Source organism: Cydia splendana, chromosome 11, assembly GCF_910591565.1.
Source record: "Cydia splendana chromosome 11, ilCydSple1.2, whole genome shotgun sequence".
Classification (NCBI taxonomy): domain Eukaryota; kingdom Metazoa; phylum Arthropoda; class Insecta; order Lepidoptera; family Tortricidae; genus Cydia; species Cydia splendana.
The window spans coordinates 4970445-4991732 of NC_085970.1; positions in this window are offsets into that span (position 1 = coordinate 4970445).

A 21288-nucleotide genomic window follows, 5' to 3' on the forward strand; every position below is an offset into this window, starting at 1 on the left:
AAAGACAAGAGGGTAGACGCCGAGCGATAGTAAGAAAGGGAGGTTATGTGCGAACAGATCTACGGAGGGAGAATTTTGCTTTGGGGATCAATTCAACGGCTTTCTTATGGTGTTATTAGATTAATGATGTGCCTCCTGTAAATTGTGACTAACGTATATCAGTATTCAGAGTGAACAGTGATCCGAGGGAATTGTTGATGGCTAATATGAACTTATGGTAAACTAAGTGTGAGGAATGGGGTCGCTATAAGGGGAGGTTTGGAGGCGACTATGAGGTTCAAAAAACCAGGTGGATAATCAGGTGAAACTTATTTTATATGCAGGTAATAAAGTAGGACACCAGCAATGAGTGAATCGTCATCTCACTAACGTCCAGGCCTCATATCGGTATGTAGTATGATTACATATTGCTAACCAGTATCAGTAAAGGCATCATCTCATTCGATAGGTTAACAAGTATGGTGAGCTTGACGACAGCATTCCTCAGTTGCTAAGGGGTTTCAAAAGCTGCCTCGCATCGTGGTTAGTGCATTCAATGGTCAACTAGGTGACTGTTTAGACACAGTAAAGCACTGTGCACCAACAGCGGGCGGCACCGTGGGATGCGCCCCACCTCCCGACAACAGACGCAATCCGAACGCGGTCACGTTGACACACTCATTACCAACTTATTGTAAATTTTCCAAAACGTTATTAAAATTAGTTTGTATCATCAATGGTGTAAAATTATTGAATAGCTCCTCGTAGAAGATTATACATAAATTTTTTGCGACCGTGACAGGACATTGCGCGGAGGCGCAATACCTAAAGACGACGTAATCTGCAACCACGAGGTCCACGAAGAGTGAGATGGAAGCGAAGCGGACTCCTGCCTGCTGGTCTACATATTTCAGGGGAGTGCCCGTTCCTTCTTTTTCCACTCATTCCAATTCCTTTCCACAGAAAGTCTCATCTGAGCAAGTACCGTTAAGGTTGCATATGACACGTGCACGTGGCCACTTAAGCAAAAGGTAGTTTATTTCTAAAGTGCGTCTCATTTAATTTACATTTAAAGTTAATGTAGTGTTCCCTTTTCCCATTTAAATAATTAATTCAGATATAAATTTAGTGGAAATTTACCCTTTTTTGAACAAAGTAAGACATATAAGTAAAATATCGAACCCCTTTAATTAATTATAGCCATTTAGCTATCAATAAAAATAAATTTGCATAGTAGTTGCATAGGTACTTATTGCACTCGCCGACTATTCCAGGTTTTGCGTAAACAAGTCGAGCGGCCGGGCTGTTGCCACGCGCGGAGAACAATAGATCACGCGCATCGGCCACTCCATCGGCGTGATTGCACATTCTTAAGACTATCAACGCTGCACGGGTTTGAATCTGAACTGCAAGGTTTGCCGGATTAAACGGTATTTATAACATTTTTATTACTAATTGTTCATTACAATGTCTGAAGCAGAGTTAAAAGACTTATTAAAAAAGCGTAGTGTAATTAAGGGTAAAGTAACTGTGTTTAAAAATAAATATGCGGAATTTGAGAGCAAAACAGATATTACTTCCAGTCAAGTTAATGAGCTAGCATTGCGGTTGAGCAGATTTGAAATTGTTTTCAATAATTTTGATGACTTACGGGAAAAGATAGAATCGATAACCAGCGATAACGATCAGCTGAGAGAACATATACAGATTGAAAACGATTTCTTCGATCTTATCAATTGCGCGCAAGAATTTATAGATACGCACAAACAAAGGTTTGCTGATGCTGACGATGGGAGTGTTAGTGGACGAAATTCAAGCCAGCAAATTAATATTAAACTTCCCCAAATTAAGCTGCCGTCCTTCGATGGAAATTATGGCAAATGGCTTGAATTTCGAGATACTTTTACGTCTATTGTGCACAATAATAGTTCTTTAAATGAAATAAATAAGTTTTATTATCTGCGCACCTCCCTGGAGGGCAGCGCCGCGCTTGTAATTAAATCTTTGGAAATATCTGCCGCCAACTACGCCGTCGCTTGGAGTTTACTGTGTAATAGGTACGACAACAAGCGTCAGTTGGTTCATAACCATTTGCAGTCCTTATTCCGCATAGAGTCTTTGACAAGGGAGTCAGATAAGTGTTTGCGTAACTTAATTGATAATGTAACAAAGAATTTACGTGCACTCGAGAGCCTCGGCGAGAAAGTAGATTGCTGGGATACGCTTATTGTTTTTCTTTGCTCCTCCAAGCTTGACCCTATCACATTAAGAAAATGGGAGGAAAAAAGAAACAGTTTAGAAAACTCGCCGACGCTATCTGAGTTCACTGACTTTCTTCGTAGCAGAGCCGACATACTGGAGTCATTGGCTCGAAGCGGCAATAACGTTGAAAGGCCTGAAAAACAGCCTCAAAAGAAATTAGATAAAATTCAAAAAACATTTGTCGCAACCGCTTCGAACCCAACGACAACCAGCTCGCCTCAATCGTCGTGCTTGATATGCAAAGGTGACCACCGTATTTATACGTGTAATAAATTTCTCGAAATGACACCAGAAGTAAGAGGTGACGAAATATATAAGTTAAAGGTATGTCCAGTCTGTTTTCGAGGTGGTCATCGCGCATTTCAATGCCGAGCGAATCCATGTAAAGTATGTGGACGTAAACATAATTCGTTGTTACATCGAACGTATGTACCAAACGCGCGGGTATAGTGTGAATCAAACGATCTGATCTAGTTTACTCAAAGAGTCTCAAGAATACAATACCATTGAGTGGTAAACCACAAATTAGGATAATCCCCTCGTAGTAAAAGCAGATTATAACCGCCTTGAAATGTTAGTATAGATTAACGACTCTATTTGTTTAAACAATAGACTACAAAATACACTAACTAAATAATGGCTAACCTAACTTTTTTTGCATTTAACAACCATCGACACTCAAAAAGAACACACTCAGTAGAAAAACAGCTATGAGATACCATAAAATTCCATTATATTTTCGGCTCTATAGTCTTACCATAAGGATAAAAATGCTTTGAAGGTAAGAATAACATTCACACGTTTTGCATTTAGAGATAACAGATGTGCCGCCAGGGTCGTACTCGCATTGTTGCAATTGATAAGCACGTGGTTTATCTGTTTATGTCGGAATGTTATTTAGTGGTAATTTTTTCTGACCTATACCTAACTACAATTGTAATAAAAGAGCGAGCGAGACACCAATAAAAAAAATTACCTGGCTTGTTATCAAATCGTGGGACACATTATGATATGATTGTAGTTTTAAATCTTAGTGTCTAACTGGCTTTCGCTCGTTCAGTACATGTGTTCTTATTCAATTCCTACTGATCTTTTACGCAACTTGGCTAAGTTTTACCGGACATTCCCTGCTTTCGATTGGATTTTGTACCTTGTGATTTTAACGACCCTGGCTACGTTTTACTGGACTTGATAATAATTATGTGGCGACCGTGGGTCAACGCGAATGCAAGTGGACATTAACTAATATGTATAATAATTATACATTTTTATCTTTCTACATATTTTATTTAACACCAGAATACGTCCCTATCGTGGCTAAGGTGCATGTGACTTTCCAAAAGATTGAATATGATATTATCTTTTTAGACCATTTTAACCCCATTCAACAAGAAATAAGGTTTAGAATTCAATATACATGCAATGTACTTCTAACTTATTTTGTAAGTAAATTGGTTGGCGCCTACGAGAACAAAAGCAGATAATAGGATTGTAATAGAACAATGCCATTGTTAGTACAGGTAAGTGAACAAGATCAGTTCAAAAAATTTTACCTATACCTAGTACCTCTCAGGCTAGCACCTCAACAACAGGTGACAGCCCAGTAAAAAATGCATTTCCGATATCATTATGTTCGTCGGCCGCAACACAGGTGTTGTTAGCAACGGCCATGGTAGATATTGTGAACAAAAATAATCAATGCCATCGCGTACGTACGTTACTTGATAATGGAAGTGAATCTTCTTTTATAAAAAAGTCATTACAGGAAAAGTTAAATCTTCCTTGTGTTGAATATGAGACTGAGGTCTTTGGTATTAATAAATTATCTTTTACAACGATACGACGGTGCACAATAGAAGTGCAATCCAGGGATAGGTCAATGAAAATACCTATAAATTGCTTCGTAGTCGATGATATAGGCAACGAAGTCCCGGAAAACGAGGTCGATATTTCATCATTAAAGATACCTAAAAACGTAGATTTGGCAGATGAGTCATTTTATCGTCCCTCTGAAGTAGAATTGTTACTAGGGGGCGAAGTTTTTTGGGGTCTCCTTATACAAGAACAAATAAAGTTAGGAAAAAATAAACCGTTCTTACAGAACTCGCAGTTCGGATGGCTTGTTGTCGGTCCAACCACTTTTATCTCAAATAACAATAATAATGGGCTAGGCAATAAAGTTCATTGTAACTTCAGCCACGAAATCAGCGTCCAGTTAAGGAAGTTCTGGGAACTAGAAGAGCTGCCACAGCAGGAGAAGTGGACAGCCGAAGAAGAAGCATGCGAAGCTCATTTCGTCGAAAATACCTACCAATTGCCCGACGGTAGGTTTTGCGTGAGTTTGCCTCTAAAGGAGTCACCCGAGAAATTAGGTGACTCATTTCATATAGCTAAAAAACGATTGCATTACTTAGAAAAACGATTTGAAAGGCAACCTCACGTAAAACAACAATATTGCGATTTTATCCGCGAATATCAAGATTTAGGGCACCTTACGCCAATAGAAAAGCCGCAAGTGGCCAATTTTCTTGCCCACCACCCAATTTTACGCGAAAAATTGTCGTGTCGTCTTTGACGCTTCAGCAAAGACGTCGTCGGGTCTGTCGTTGAACGACATTTTAATGGTTGGACCAACAATACAAGATGACATTTTTTCAATTCTCATTCGTTTTCGTCAACATGAATATGTTTTGATCGGAGATATTGAAAAAATGTATCGCCAAATCCTAGTAAACGAAAATGATAGACATTTACAGGTCATTTTATGGCGTGAAAATAGTACGGAACCCATTAAATATCTGCGCCTCGATACCGTTACCTACGGCATGTCGTCATCGCCGCATCTAAGTATAAGATGTTTATATGAAATTGCTAAGACTTGTGATGATCCACTAATAAAAACTATAATTGAGAGAGATATGTATGTAGATGACTTAGTTACGGGCTCGGACAGTCCCGACCAGTTAAAATATATTTTAACATCGGTCTCACAAACCTTAGCAAAGGCGCAAATGAATTTACGTAAAATAAAATCTAATTGCATTCAACTCTTTCAAGATGAGGAAAACTTTAACGAACAAACGAATGTCGACTTTAATGACGAGTGTTCTACGCTCGGAATTCGTTGGAACCCAGCGGCGGATAAGTTGTTAATCAGCTGCTCGAAGGGCGTTAAAGATGTAAACAATGCCGATACTAAGTGTACAAAACGTACTATCTTATCCACGATTGCAAGCATATTTGACCCTTTGGGTCTGTTAAGTGTTTGTACAATTACATTTAAAATACTTTTAAAGAATATCTGGACATTGCACCTGGAATGGGACGATGAAGTGCCTTCAGATATAAAGCAAACGTGGAATAAGATCGTACGCGGATTAAATATTTTGACTTCGTTCCAAATTGATCGTTATGTATTGCAACCTAAGGTGGAAAATATTGAGTTGCATTTTTTCTCGGATGCTTCCTTATTGGCCTACGCCGCGTGCGCATATATTCGCTCGATAAGCGATAAGGGAGTAGTAGTTCGGTTGCTCTGTGCGAAGGCCAAGGTCATGCCTGCTCGGCCAGCTGTTACTATACCACGTGCGGAGCTACTGGGCGCATTGTTAGCCAGTCGACTTTATGACAAAATAAGGAAGTCATTACGGCAGAATATTGATAAAGTGTATTTTTGGGTCGATTCTAAAATCGTACTTTCGTGGTTAAATATTTACCAATCAAATAAAATGCAACTCAAGACCTTTGTATTACATCGCGTATCTGAGATAACGGAATTATCTCGCGGCGCTCAATGGAATTACGTTCCGTCAGGGCAAAACGCAGCTGATGCGGCTAGTCGCGGGTTATTACCCGATCAGCTGACGTCGGACGGTATGTGGTTTCAAGGGCCGTCTTTTCTAAAGTGTAACGAAAGTGACTGGCCTTCTCAAGACAATTCAATTGAATTAAATTCAGATATACCGGAAGTTAAATCCACTGTTCAAGTAATGAGCGCGAGCCTGAGGACAAACGCGTCAATGGATTTCATTCAAATAGAATACTTTTCGAACTTTAATCGCTTGAAAAGGTCGGTCGCGTACATTTTACGATTTATAAATAATTGTAAACAGCCTAAGAATAAATTTCAAGGGCCATTAAGTGTTTCAGAATTGCATGCGGCTGAAACTAAACTTGTAAAATATTCGCAAGGGACTTCATTTCCTGACGAATTAGATTTATTAAAAAATAATTTACCTATAAGCAAAAGGTCAAAGCTATTGTCTTTGAACCCATTCATAAATGAAGATGGTGTTATGCGAGTTGGCGGCAGATTATCCAACTCGGATTATATATATGATAAAAAACATCCGATTATTCTAGACGGTAAACATTATTTAAGTAAGTTAATATATGGACATTTCCATAGACAATTAAAACATACCGGGCCACAGCTGCTACACTCAAGCGTTCGCGAAGAATATTGGATAATCGGCGGACGATTGTTAGCGCGTAAAACTTATCAAACATGTATAACTTGTAAGCGCTTGCGAGGAGCAGTTGCGACTCAACTTATGGGAAACCTGCCAGCTCAGCGCGTGACGCCAGGGTACCCATTTCAGTCCACGGCCATTGATTATGCTGGTCCGTTTTTAATTTTAAGTAAAAAAGGGCGTGGAGCCCAATTAATAAAATCATTTTTGTGCATAATGTGCTGTCTGAGAACAAAGGCCGTTCACCTTGAACTCGCCAGTGATCTCAGCACGCAAAGTTTCATTTTAGCTCTTAAGCGGTTTATTGCCAGGAGAGGAAAGCCTTACGAGATTTTTTCTGACAATGGCCGAAACTTTCTGGGGGCTAGTAACGAAATAGGCCAAGTTATTCATAGCTCTTGTAACTCTGTTTCAGAAACGTTTGCTAATGAACACATTCAGTTCAGATTCGCGCCCGCGTATTCGCCTAACTTCTCTGGCTTAATAGAAGCCGCAGTTAAATCCGCGAAATATCACATTAAAAGAATAATTGGCAATATGCACTTCACATATGTAGAACTGGAAACGATATTTGTCCAGGTTGAGGCTATTCTCAACAGTAGACCTTTATGTCCCTTATCATCCGATCCTCACGACCTGTCCCCATTGTCCCCAGGGCACTTCTTGATCGGACGACCGTTGACTTCGTTGCCAGCGCCAAACCTTGAGGAAGCCAAACCGAATCAGTTGCACCGATACGCACGGATGGAACAAGTGCGCCAACACTTCTGGGCCAGATGGAGCCAGGAGTATGTCAGCCTACTGCAGCAGCGTACCAAATGGCGCTCGCGACAGCCTAACCTCCAGCCGGGTCAGCTCGTCCTGGTGAAGCAACCCCACGGCCCGCCGTTGACATGGCCGCTTGGGCGCATCGAAAAGCTACACAAAGGATCTGATGGACTATGCCGCGTTGTAGACGTACGGACACGCAAGGGCTTAGTTCGACGTGGTATTTCCTGCATCTGCCCTTTGCTGACGGACGGAGAGGACCGACAACACTGTTGAAAGCAGGAGCTTTCAAGGCGCGGGAGCATGTTTAGACACAGTAAAGCACTGTGCACCAACAGCGGGCGGCACCGTGGGATGCGCCCCATCTCCCGAGAACAGACGCAATCCGAACGCGGTCACGTTGACACACTCATTACCAATTTATTGTAAATTTTCCAAAACGTTATTAAAATTAGTTTGTATCATCAATGGTGTAAAATTATTGAAGAGCTCCTCGTAGAAGATTATACATAATATATTTAAAAAAAATTGATTCTTCCCCATGTACTGATAAATGTAAGATTTTTTTTCTTTATATTTATGTTTTAAATAGTATGAACCTAAAACATTAAACTGTTTTAGTTTTTTTTTACGTTTTAGAAAGTATAGTGAATTAAAAAATAATAATATTATACTTTATTTTATTTCACTCCAACAGTTACCACCAACAACGGCAGCAGCAGCAGCAGCAGCAATGAAAGTAGCTCTCAGAGCCACCTCATCATCTCTTCAGAGCAACAGCATCCACAATCAGCAGATCAGCACCTCTAGCACTCGTCATGACATCCACCAGTTCGCAAGAAAAGGACGAGAACAAGGAAAATCTAAACCCACTCTACTGTTTTGAAGATACTTATGAGAGTGACACCCCCGCCAAGAGGAGGTCATAAGGTGAGTTCGGCAAAGTTTCGGACGTTTTTGGGCGGGTTGAGATGATGTTAGATTTTTTTTTCTCTTCTTGTGGATAGGGTACGGACATGATTCAAATACAGAATTGATAATAATGAAATGCTCTATACAATTGATTTTTATTATGTTTCTAGACGCTATAATGAGCGTGTAATGAGTGTTTAAATATTGTGACGTTTAGCGTCGCATGAAGTAGGTAGATTGCAAAATGAGACGAAAGAAAACTAACCAGAGTAAATTTTACGAAATATAATTTTAAAAAAATAAAAAAAAACTAAAGGAAAGACAAGGTCGTGGATCTTTTCTGAGCTGGCAATTAACAGTGGTGAAACGAGTCCTTGATAGGGGTCACTTCCCTGCACTACGTCGCAGAACGTCGAACTTGGAGGTGGCCGTCTTCAAAAAAAAGGGTTCCGGATCCAGCACGGGAACCTTCCGGAACGAAGCGGAGCATGCGAATTCAGGTTGGTAGGTTCCGACTCCAACCCCAGACTTGGTCCCTGGAATTCCGGTAAAAATGGCCATTTCAAGAAAAGTCCAATTTTGTACAAGTGACTGCGACATCCGGATTTTAGGCCAAATTAATGCGCTAATGAGAAAGTAGGCTGGTGTAGTGAACCCCAAAGAATTAAAAGGTGATCAATGATGTGGCAGTCACAAGTAGAATCATCATTTTAAATTTAAAACAAAGAAGAAAGTGAAGTTAAATCAAAGAATATAATACTCACTAGGAGAAGAACGGTAACTCCATACAAAAAAATGTCCCCAACCGTTTATACGTTTATACTAGTGGCGCCCTCGTTGTGTACCAATGGAACTAAAGTTGACAACCGGTTTAGCCTGGCGGGTATTGGTAGGTAGTAATTCTGTTGATAAACATATTTGTTATCTTCATATCACGAAATATATGCAAGATGCAAATATTACCCCTTGTTTGTGGTATTATCAATTGATTTAAATAAAAGGCATGTTTATGTTTATAACATTATATATATTATTTATTAAAAAATGTTTTACATATAAAAATATACACTGAAAACTGGCAACTGGCAACTTAATAAAAAAATAGACATTAATAAAGCGCATTCACAAAGTTTTCAGTACCTTTTATACAAATAACATTAGGCATGCCTACCTATTACACTTTACACACAGATACACTACACTTTACATACGGCATTTTACACAGATTTCCAACTTGTATTCATACATTTCTTCACGGTTAATTAATACGCTTTCCAGATGCGTTGACTCGGTTCCTTCTGAACCCACTAAAGTTGTAAATTTTACTCTGGCTGCTTCAACAGCCGTTGCTCCGCATTTAGCACATTTTCTATGTGCATTGCTGTAATCCATGTAGGTACAGACTTACAGTCTTAAGTGGTACGTAGCGGTACACGTTGTATGTATTATTTAAAGAGTTAATAAATAAAATTTTCGTTATGAACTTTAACCACAGCAGTTGGACAGAGTCATTGACAAATATATTTTTTTATTATGGTGGGTAGACGTACCTACCCTCCATATATTTTATGAACATTGATAAAGACAGTTGGAAGCAAATATTCATTATAAAACTTAATCGCATGTAATTAAGTTTTAAGCGTTTTAAGTCTCGTTTTATGATTAATATTGTATAAAATTCGTGATAATTTAAATCAGAGTTGGGAGCAATGTTGCTGTAGAAAAATGTTTTTATTTTTATTACTCGCAACTTTTTCCCGGAGGCCAACGCACACATAGAAGATTAAGGCGCACACATGCGCAATTATTTGGGGACATAACTTTCTTAGGAAGTGAACAGGCCTTGAGTTAAATTTACTAAATGTACTTCTACAACTAAAAGCTTTATTAATGCATGTCAACTACAATTTGGCATGTAATTTTATACATTTAAATTAGAATTAAGCCTAACTTTGATTATAATCTACAAGATTTTTATAAAGTGGGTAGACTCATATTTCCAGAAGGTTCGAGAAGCTTGTTATTTCCAGCGTTATTTTTATAGGAAAATTACAGTTAATAAGCAGATAGTGATAGCCAAATGTACCCAGAAAGAACTAAATGAAAATGTGATGGCAAGAAGAAAATGATTCCTTAATTTACTACTATGAAAGTTACCTTTCTCTTAAAACTACAAAATATTCAAAACACTCACCCTATTTGGGGAAATACTGGAACTTAACACATTTAATATTAGAATAAATTTTACACCATATTAAAAATTTGTCACATCATGACTGTAAAATTGTATCTTTGAATTTAGTCGATTTGACCTCTCGCTGTCAAAGCCGTGGTAGCAATGTCTCGGACGCGTATGTGTCTCATTAGCTGGCCGGTTCACATCGCTTATCGCGAGCCGGGTGACGTAGTCCTTTGTATTCGCATCTAGTTTTACCTAATAGCAAATGCAGTCGTCAATTCTGTTTGTTCGTAGATTTATTTTGTATATATTAGTTTTCAAGGTTTTTGTGTATATTTTTTTAGATAATAAGTATGAAATGTGTATTATAGTAGTTTATAGTTATATTTAGGTTTAAGTTTATTTCTTATTTTGTAGAATTTTAATTGGAAATAACGGTAAACCGTTACATACCCCTCTTTTTAGGTTAGGGTTTTTGCTAGGAAAACCCGCTATTTCTGTTGTCTACTCAATAGATACACTAGTCATCATTCAGGCTTCAATCTCAACATACACCTCCTCTTCATACATGCATCACACAGCCAAATAAGCAATAAACATTTCTATATATGTTTTTGCGTCCTAGCAGATTGAGTATTATACTTACGATTGTATAAATACTCTCATGTATTTATTAATGGTTCTTAAATATATTAATCACTAACCTCAGTGGTCTAGATCATACTACAGGCTGTTTAGAAGACCTGATAGCCTACTGATAGGCCTGAAATTCACAAACCGGTAGAGGTTTACAAAGTATAAATAATCTAATCTAACAGTTAGTGTATTTAGAGTATGTGCCAGCGCTTATACGTCAGTTTCATGAGGCTAGTGAATAAATTTAGACAGTTAATGTAGAAATCGTACATAGGGGACTACTTAATCATATTAAACTTTGTAGTTGGTGATCTTAAAATCTTTAACATGCCAGTTACCTATATTCCTCCCTTGCATGTCTTCTAGTTCGTATACTAAATTAGACTTTTTAGCAACGATCTTACATGGACAATACTTCGGTGCAAGTTTCTTCGCAAACATGTTGTTTTTGTCGCTAAGGTAGAACGTTTTTTTTCAAATAGTATCGCCAACTTTAAAATCATGATCTTTACGGCGTAGGTTATAGTGTTCGCTATTCCTAGTATGGGCTTGCACTAGAGAAGATTGAACCTTATCAAAAAATTTCCGCAAATGACCTAGATTCTCTGCATATTCATCTCTAGGAGTAAATATTATGTCGTCATCTAGTTCTGGGTCAATATAGTGTAAACCGCTAGTAACCAATTCCCGTCCATGAACGAGAAACGCGGGGGTGTATTTTGTTACCTCATTACTGGATGTGTTCATAGCGAATTGAATTTTAGGTAGATTGCAGTCCCAGAACCTATGGTCGTTTTCAATGTAGGATGATACTGCTGTAATAATCACTTTGTTGTATCGTTCTACTGTGTTCACTTGCGGAGTATATTTAGGCGTAAATCTTACGTTAGGGACATTGTAGTCATTAAACAATTTCTTTAACACGTTACTTGTGAACTGCTTTCCATTGTCTATAAGAACAGTACTAGGCACGCCGTGAACTAGGAAAACTCTTTCCTCGATTAACTTAGCTATTATCTCGGAGGTTGCGCGACGAATGGGAAATAATAAACAGTACTTCGAGAAACAGCATGTCACAACAAATATAAAAGTGTTCTGTTTTCTCGATGGGGGTAGGGGACCTAGGAGATCCATGCTTAACATTTGAAAAGGGCGTGAGCAGTCTTTAGGACGGCCCATAATGCCTAGAGTAGCATGAGTAGCATGCTTGTGAGCACAGCAAATATCACAATTAGAAACAAATTTAACTACATCGCGATGCATGTCCTGCCAGAAGTAGTTTAAAGAAAGCCGTTTATGTGTTTTATATATGCCAATGTGGCCAGCGGTAGGTTCTGAATGATTGTAACGTAGTACATTTTTCTAAATTTATATTAAGTATTATTGAGATGATTCATAATCAAAAGAAAAATACTTTTTCTTATTTCAACGTTTTTAACAGTGTCCGAAACGAACTATATTAATTGCACTTCTTTGCATAATCTGTTGCATTCAGATGCACCTCTAGATGCTTATCTGTTGTCGGGGTTGTCATACGAGTAAAAATAAATAAAACTTGAGATATTTATATTGTCACTCCAGGAAAACTTTGTATGATTTAGGTATGTTTTTTCAGGTAAAGAATAATTTTGATATAAAACAAAACATAGAAATTACAGACTTACAAAGTGGCTCTGGAATGAAACAATATTAGATTTAATGATAAAAATATATTTCTTAGGCTCAGGAGTGAAATTGTCTAAACAATTCAGATTGAATTTTCGAAGGATTTGTGTCTTCAAGGGACTGCCACCCTACTTTTGTTAGGCCCTCAGGGACCTCCATATTGGAGGAGTTCATTCGAGAATGATTTGCACATTTGCTTTGGGAACCCCTCTGGGGACACTCGCTCGCAAGAGCACAATTCATGGGAAGACCATACTTTCGACATGGTGGTCTGAAAGATGGAAACGGCTTGAGTCCTTCGGAAGCTCCACTGAGTGAGTACTAATTAAATTTCGTGGTGATCAACTCCACAATGGCGCGAAACGTTGTGGGTTTGTTCTTAACCAGGTTTTGGTTCTTTGCAGAGTGACTCCTGCTCGAGGGAAGGGAGCGCTCCGCCAGAAGTCTTAGCAGCTTTCAGTGCGGTGAGCTACATTTACAATTGTTTCGTTTCTTCTCTAGCGGCCATAAAGGGCATCGGCTAATATAACCTTTTCTCGGTTTACAGGAGCCGGGAATTTAAATTAAATTTAAATTAAATTTATTTCATCATTTCAAAAGCTTGGAAGTCAATTTATGAATATTGTTTGGGAGACCTCCTGGATCGAGGAATTAAGCATCCCATCTGCCTCTGCCACGTCGTCTTGGTACCACGTGCGCGGCCCCTGAGCTCTACATCTCCGCTCAGCTTCTAGCCTTCTCGGGGAAACCAGCCTGACACCCCGCAGCGTCTGAGGAAGGTTTTCATCCTGAGGTCGGTCCTTTCCATGTTTTAATTTTGTAGGGCATCAGCACCTGCTGTAAAGTGTAGAGTGAATTTAAAACTATGAGCAACCATTAATGTAGCATAAAGACTTTTGAAAATCCTGGTACATCGAATTTAGTGTTACAATAATTTAGTTCTTAAATAAGTAGAATTCTGTGTGAAGCTTTATTCTGGACCTATTAAGCGGCCCCGCCGTCCACTGAGCTAAGTTCTACCATTAGGTGTCGTCAAATCAAGTTAGAGGTTCACACAGAGGTCATAAGTTTAGATTAAGCCACTAACATTGCATAGGCAAGATTTTAGTAATAAATAAAGTTCCTTAAATATAAATTTGTTCGCTTTTTATCTCCCAAAATAGGTTCCTCCAGCAAGCAATTTTTGACACCACATTTTTACTAATTAAGTTAATTTTATTTTCTGTGCTAACGTGCTATGCTTTATTGAACAAGCCGGAGCTTTGCATCTTATTTACCTTTTAAAATAGCACGTTTCACATGGCGCCCAGGGAATAAGCTTGCTGTAGGAATTTGGGGAAATTTCATGTACCAGGAAAGTTGTGAAATATTTACTGTGTTACTCACCTTTTTGTTTAGTGTTGGTTGCTCTTTATACATTGAATAGTTTTTAGATATCATAATCTGAAGATTTGATTGCAATTCTGCTGTTTTGCTACACATTTATTTGTTGTTTTTTGGAAGAGAAAGTGACACACACTTTTTGACTTTTTGAGGTTATATTGCCAACCGTAAAAAATAACGTGGTTTTGCACTTTGCACCAAGTATATGTTTTGAAATTTCACTGATTTTATATACTAAGTTTTGATTTCAACATTGGATGTGAATTTGTGTCGTTTTTAAGCATAAAATTGCAATTTAAAAGGTTGTTGTGCATTCTTTTGTCGGTACGGACTTATTACAAAGATATTCCAATTTCAGTACAAACAATTATTTTAAGAGTATTTGCTTACATTTATACTGTCAGCTCATTATTACATATTTAAAGTGAAAAGCATTGGATTTTGTTGGAAATATTACATTCTTGGATTTTTGTGGTATTGTTTGGAACCAATTTGATAGTAGCTTTCACTTTGCAAATTTAAAAAGAAAGTTGACGTTTGAAAGTGCACACCTGTCAGTTAGAAATCATTTTCGGTAGTAAAAATACTTTACTCATTAAGGATTACAGTTACATTATTTGTAGATTAAGATTGGTTTAAAGAAAATAGTACACTATTTAGTAAAGTCCATTTCAATAGAACTTGGGAACTATGTAAACAAACCGCCATATTGAAATTGTCTCTGAATGATGAATTTACTAGTGATGGGCAAGAGTCTCACTTAGTCCTTTACTTAAGGCCGTAACACACTATCGCACTGCATCACGACCTTGGTGCGTCGCACCCATAAGTCGTTTTTTTTTGCATTAGAAAGAACTTGAAAGAAGGTAAGCCATCTTGACATGTCTATTAATTACGCTTATTAAAAATCAGTAACTATTACTTATGAAAGCAGAAGAATATAAATGATCGTATTGGATTCATTATTGTTACATATTTGCCGTAACTTATTTTTAAAATGTGTTTTTCAATCAAAAACAAAGACATAAAGATTGTTTACCTTATTTTTAATGCTAAAATAAAACGAACTATACAGGGTGGAAAGATAAGTCGAGCCCTGGAGGGAAACTATCTTAAATCCTTAAGCTGGCTCATTTTACTTAAAGGAGACCATACCTAATTTTTTAAAAGAAACAAAACTGCATTCAAAGTATGACTATACTGTGAGTCGGGTAGTGTGTAGCGGCTTTACGAGTATATCACCAACTTTAGTCACAACACTACCCATCATAGACAATTGTAGAATGTAAAAGAAACAAAAACGTCATTACATCAGGGCCTAATAACCTAACTTATGAAACCATTTTAAACTTTTATTAAAATATCCAAGATACAGTTATATATTGTTGTATTTTACGGTAACGACCGCTTTAATAGTGTATAGTGTATGTGTTTCAATGGTGTTTGATGAGATGATGTGAAAATTCAAGGAGAAACAGTGACATAACAAAGTTACGTCCTTTGTTTACATAGTTTGCAAGTTCTATTGAAATGGACTTTAGTATTTATTCTTTATAAAAACAACATAAGGAATACAGTCATACATACAAAACACATTGTTAATACCAGAATTTTCAATACAACAGTTGATACAATAGTTAAAAATGGAGCGCAGCATTCAATTTCACAGTCTTTTGAAGGATGAGTTGATTTATGAGGTTCAAATTCGGTCAGAAACTCCTGCAACCACAGTTGACGCTTTGAGAAAGCAACTTAGGTCTCTTATTGTAGAAGCTCCTAGCGAGGACATAGTGGAAACTGAACTGTCAGCGGAGTCGGAGCTAGGCATTGTCTCGGAGAAAGTGATCGATTTGGCTTCCATTGTTGACAAATATTGTGAGACAAAGGAGAGATATTCTTTAAGTCGCGCTAAAGCCCTTGGGTACCATATTTATCACCGTCTGGCCAGGGTTCAGCCGGAACGCAACCAGACATTGTTAGAACTGAAGACTAGTTTGCAATCCAAGCTTGAGACTTTATTGGCGAAGATTGAGGGTCCAGGTTCAGGTCCAGCAGCACCCAGTGGCAGCGCGGAGGTTTTAAATCCAAATCCTTTGGTCTCAGGAAGTAGTTCTGAAATGTTAACAAGCGGTATTAGGGAAATGCAGGTTCAGTGCTCAAGTGATTTGAATATTTCAAAATGGCAGGTTAAATTTAATGGTTTAACAGACCCGCGCTCATTTTTGGAGCGCGTGGAGGAGTTAAAGGAAGCAAATGGGGTTTCAGATGCCAAACTATTTAGGGCGGCACCACATTTATTTGTAGACTCGGCGTTGTTGTGGTTCAGAGGTGTCAAGGGTTCGGTTTCAAGTTGGCAGGATTTAAAGTCACTTTTATTAGATGAGTTTGTCCCCGGTGACTATGATTTTAGGCTGAGACAGGAAATTCAAGCTAGAACACAGGGGGAAAACGAACCCATCCATTTATATTTTGCGGTAATGTCAGGAATGTTTGCAAGATTAAAATCAGACTTACCGGAGGAGGCGAAACTGGACATCTTGTTGCACAACATTCGCCCACATTTTACTCAGCAGTTGGCATTGGTGGATATTAAGTCGGTCGCCGAACTGAAGGCTTATTGTCGCAAGGTTGAGTTTTCACAGCAAAGGGCGAAGTTATTTGTAGAACCGCCCAAGGTCAGCGAGCATACACTTTGTCGTGATCACGTTTATAAAGGCTCCAGTGCCAAGCAACCTCAGGTGAATGCCATCGCTGTAAAACAAAGCTCAGGCTTCGCGACCAAGTCGGATAGTTCCTTTTCACAGCGGAAACAGCAACCAAGGTTTTCGGACGCGAAGTTTTCGAAACCACATCGTGGAGTGTGTTACAAATGCGGAAAACCGGATCATAACTTTAAATTGTGTAAGGAAAAGCCTAAATTAAATTCGTATAGCTGTTTTGGTTGTGGAAAAGCAAATACAATTCGATCGGAATGTGAAATCTGTCAAAAGGGTAGCGTTCAGAAACCAATGCAACCACAGTCAAAAAACGCCTAAGGTTGAATCGTAGCAAGTGTCAATCGAATCGATTAAACTTTAAATCGATTGAACAAAATAAAAATGCTAGTTCGATTGCTACGATTCTGTTTGCCCCAAATAAAGATGATATTAGGCCGTATTTGAAATTTAAGGCGAATGATTTCGAGATTTATGGATTGGCCGATAGCGGTTCAGCATTGTCAGTTTTAGGGAACAATGCACATTTAGATTTTGTCAAATTTGGTTTTACATTTCAGGAAGCGTACTCTAGTTCGTGTAGGGTCGCAAATGGAGTAAATTGCGAGTCGATTGGGTACATTTTTGTCCCGGTTACGTTTGAAAATACTATGAAAGTCATAAAGTTTGTAGTAGTACCCTCGATCGTAAATTACGTGATTTTAGGGTATGATTTTTGGAAAGCTTTTGATTTATTGCCTGAATGTTTAAGAAATGCGGAACACATGACTCCACCTGAAAAATATTTTAGTTGCAACGGTTTAAGTGCAGAACAGGTACACACGATTCGGTCTTACGAGCATTTAACTGCGGCCGAGAGGGAACTCGCGGATACCGTCGTAGGGAAATTTAAAAACATTTCGTTCGAGGAGAAGGGGCTTGGCAGAACCAGCTTAACCGAGCATGTCATCGAGACTGGCGATGCCACGCCCATCAAAACGAAACAGTACCCGTTGTCGCCGGAAAAACGCGCTGCTTTAGCCTCCGAGTTAGACCGCATGTTAAAATTGGACGTAGTTACACCCTGTGAGAGTCCGTGGAATAACCCGGCTCTGTTAGTTAGGAAGCCTAACGGTGATTGGCGATTTTGTTTAGATTGTAGGAAGTTAAATGCGGTCACAAAGGGAGATTCGTATTCCATTCCGTATATACCCCAGATTTTGGATAGTTTGAAGGAAGCGAAATACCTGACATCGATCGATTTAAGTTCCTCATTCTGGCAAATCCCGTTAGCTGAAACCTCACAGGAGAAAACAAGTTTTTGCGTGCCCGGTCGTGGAATGTTTAAGTTCAAGGTCATGCCTTTTGGTCTCTGCGGCGCGTCAGCGCGTCAGCAGAGGCTGATGGACAGCCTTATTGATCACAATTTGACAGGTGACATCGAAACCGGTTTAGCATTTTGTTACATCGATGACATCGTTATTTGCTCATCAGATTTTCAGACGCACTTGCTTTTGTTAAATCGTGTGTTGGCGAAGTTAGAAAAGGCGAATTTAACAATTAATTTCGAGAAATCTAAGTTTTTCAGGCAGTCCATAAAATACCTCGGTTACGTCGTGGACGAGTTCGGGTTGCGTACTGATCCTGATAAGGTTTCTGCCGTTCTAAACTTCCCCACACCGACGAACGCACGTGACGTAAGGGCATTCTTAGGAACGTGTTCTTGGTATCGACGGTTTATCCGAAATTTCGCATCTATAGCCGCTCCTTTGAATAAACTTACGTCACAGGGCAAGAAGGCGCCACCTTTCGAATGGTCTGCAGAAGCAGAGGAAGCATTTAAAATTTTGAAGAACGCTCTAGTGACGGCACCCATTTTGGCGGTACCGGATTTTAAAAAAGAATTTTCTGTACATTGTGATGCCTCTTCGTACGGAATTGGTGGAATGCTTTCTCAGACCATCGAGGGTGTTGAGCATCCGATCGCATACGTTAGCCGCGCCCTAAACAAAAGTGAGCGCAATTACAGCGCCACGGAAAGGGAGGCTCTTGCGGTTATATTTTCAGTGGAGAAATTTCAGGCGTATTTAGGCTCACGTAAGTTCAAAGTAATCACGGATCACGCGTCACTCAAATGGTTCATGAATCTTGAAAACCCGTCAGGGAGGTTAGCTCGTTGGGGTTGCAGACTGTCTCAATTCGACTTTGAGATTGAGCACAGAAAGGGATCGCTTAACGTTGTGCCTGACGCACTGTCAAGACTTATGCAAGTAGACGCAATAAACGTGACGAATGATGACGCTGAGCCAGATGAGTGGTATGATAAGATCTTCAATGGTTGTAGATCTTTTCCCGCGAATTTTCCAAATTTTTGTTTAAAGGACGGGAAACTTTTTAGACTTTCTAAGTCAAAGTACAATCTGTTGCGAGAGTTCGATTGGAAGGAAGTGGTGAAGAAGTGTGATCGTAAGAGAGTTTTGCAGCAAAATCATTGCGAAGCAACCGCTGCGCATTTAGGTGTTTTTAAAACTCATCGCCGGTTGGCGTTGACCTACTTTTGGCCTGGTATGTACAAGGATGTAGTCGAGTTCGTAAAAGCGTGCGAGGTCTGTGCAGCGTACAAGCATTCGCAAAAACCGACTGCAGGCCTCATGGGACAGCCAAAGGTATGTCGACGACCATGGTTGGTAGTTAGCATAGATCTTGTCGGTCCACTGCCGCGCTCTCGCGCAGGTTATACATCTTTATTTGTTGTTACATGTTGCTTTTCGAAACACACACTGCTATTTCCACTTCGCCGCGCTACTAGCGCTTTGGTGGCGAAGCATTTTGAAAACCATGTCATTTTGGAACATGGCGTTCCTGAAACCGTGATTGCAGACAATGGAACGCAATTCACGGGATCAGAGTTTAAGCAGTTATTGAAACGCTACAACGTACCTAACATTTTTTATGGCCCGCGCTATACTCCGCAGGTAAATTTAGTCGAGCGTTATAATAAAGTAGTAATGACCGCCGTAGCGTCTTACGTAAAGGACAATCACCGTACATGGGACGAAAAGCTGCACCAAATCAGGTTTGCGATAAACAGTGCAGTAAGTGAGACCACCGGGTATTCTCCTTTCTTTTTAGTGCACGCTAGGGAACCCGTCATTAACGGCTCGTTTTATAAAGATACTGATAAGCAGTATGCTGTGGGTATGCCTAGAGAGGAGTATGCAGGCGAGTTTGGCTGTATGAGAGAGATTTTTGAGCAGGTTAGGTTACGTATGCTGCAAGCACATGCAACAAATGCCAAATATTATAATTTGAGACGCCGAGAGGCGAAGTTTTCAGTAGGGGATATTGTTCACAAGCGTACTTACACGCAAAGTGACGCCTCTAAGTTTGTTATGTCAAAACTCGCACCTAAGTATGAACCGTGCAGGGTTAAAAAGGTCTTATCTCCTTTGGTTTATGAGCTTGAAAGGCTGGATGGTCACCCAATTGGGTCGTGGCATATTAAAGATTTTAAGTAGAAAATGGAAGTTATCTCTGGACGCAAGACCCCGAGTCACTTTGGCTTGTCGTCTTGCCGCCAGAGTTGACAACCACTATCACCTACCTCTCATAACATAACAAAGACGGTTGAGATCGTTAGTAGTGTTAAATATTCGGAAAATATTTAATTCACAAATTTTGTTCGGAACGTGGCGAACAGGGAAAAACTGTTTCGTTATTATTTTTTGCATGGGCGATGAATGTTTGAGTCTGTTAGTGCGTGATGTATGTGCGGTGCGATCGAAGCTGTGCTCAGTCTCAGAGCGATATTGGGATATAGGACTTAGTATGGTTTTAGAGCTTAGGGGAGTTATCCTTGGACGCACGATCCCTCGTCTTGTACCAGTCGTCGTGCCGCCAAGGACGACAAACCACTCACCTGCTAAGTACCTCTCAACCCCAACATTGGAGCTATCTTTAATATGACAAATGGTAACGCATTGTTGCGCTTTGTCCGGTACTTACCATACCCGACAAACATCGAAATAGTACTTTGTTTGTTTTTGTTTTTAACTTAGTGTATTTTTTTTAAATCACGTGTCGTTAGGCGTAAGTCCTAATGTTTTTTTTAGTAGTACTATTTCGCATGTTGCCGTACCTCGGTTTTGTTTAGGTATACCATATTTTTGGGGGTGTTGTGCAACATGATTTTGGACGTTTCGTTTCCTCCGACAAGTCAGTCGGGGACAAACTTTTATAGGTAAAGATTGAAACTTAAGTTAGCAACTTTGATGGTTTGAAACTTAGAGTTTGTTGGATTGTTTTCCGGTTTGGATTTATGGTTGTTGGAGTCGGGTGA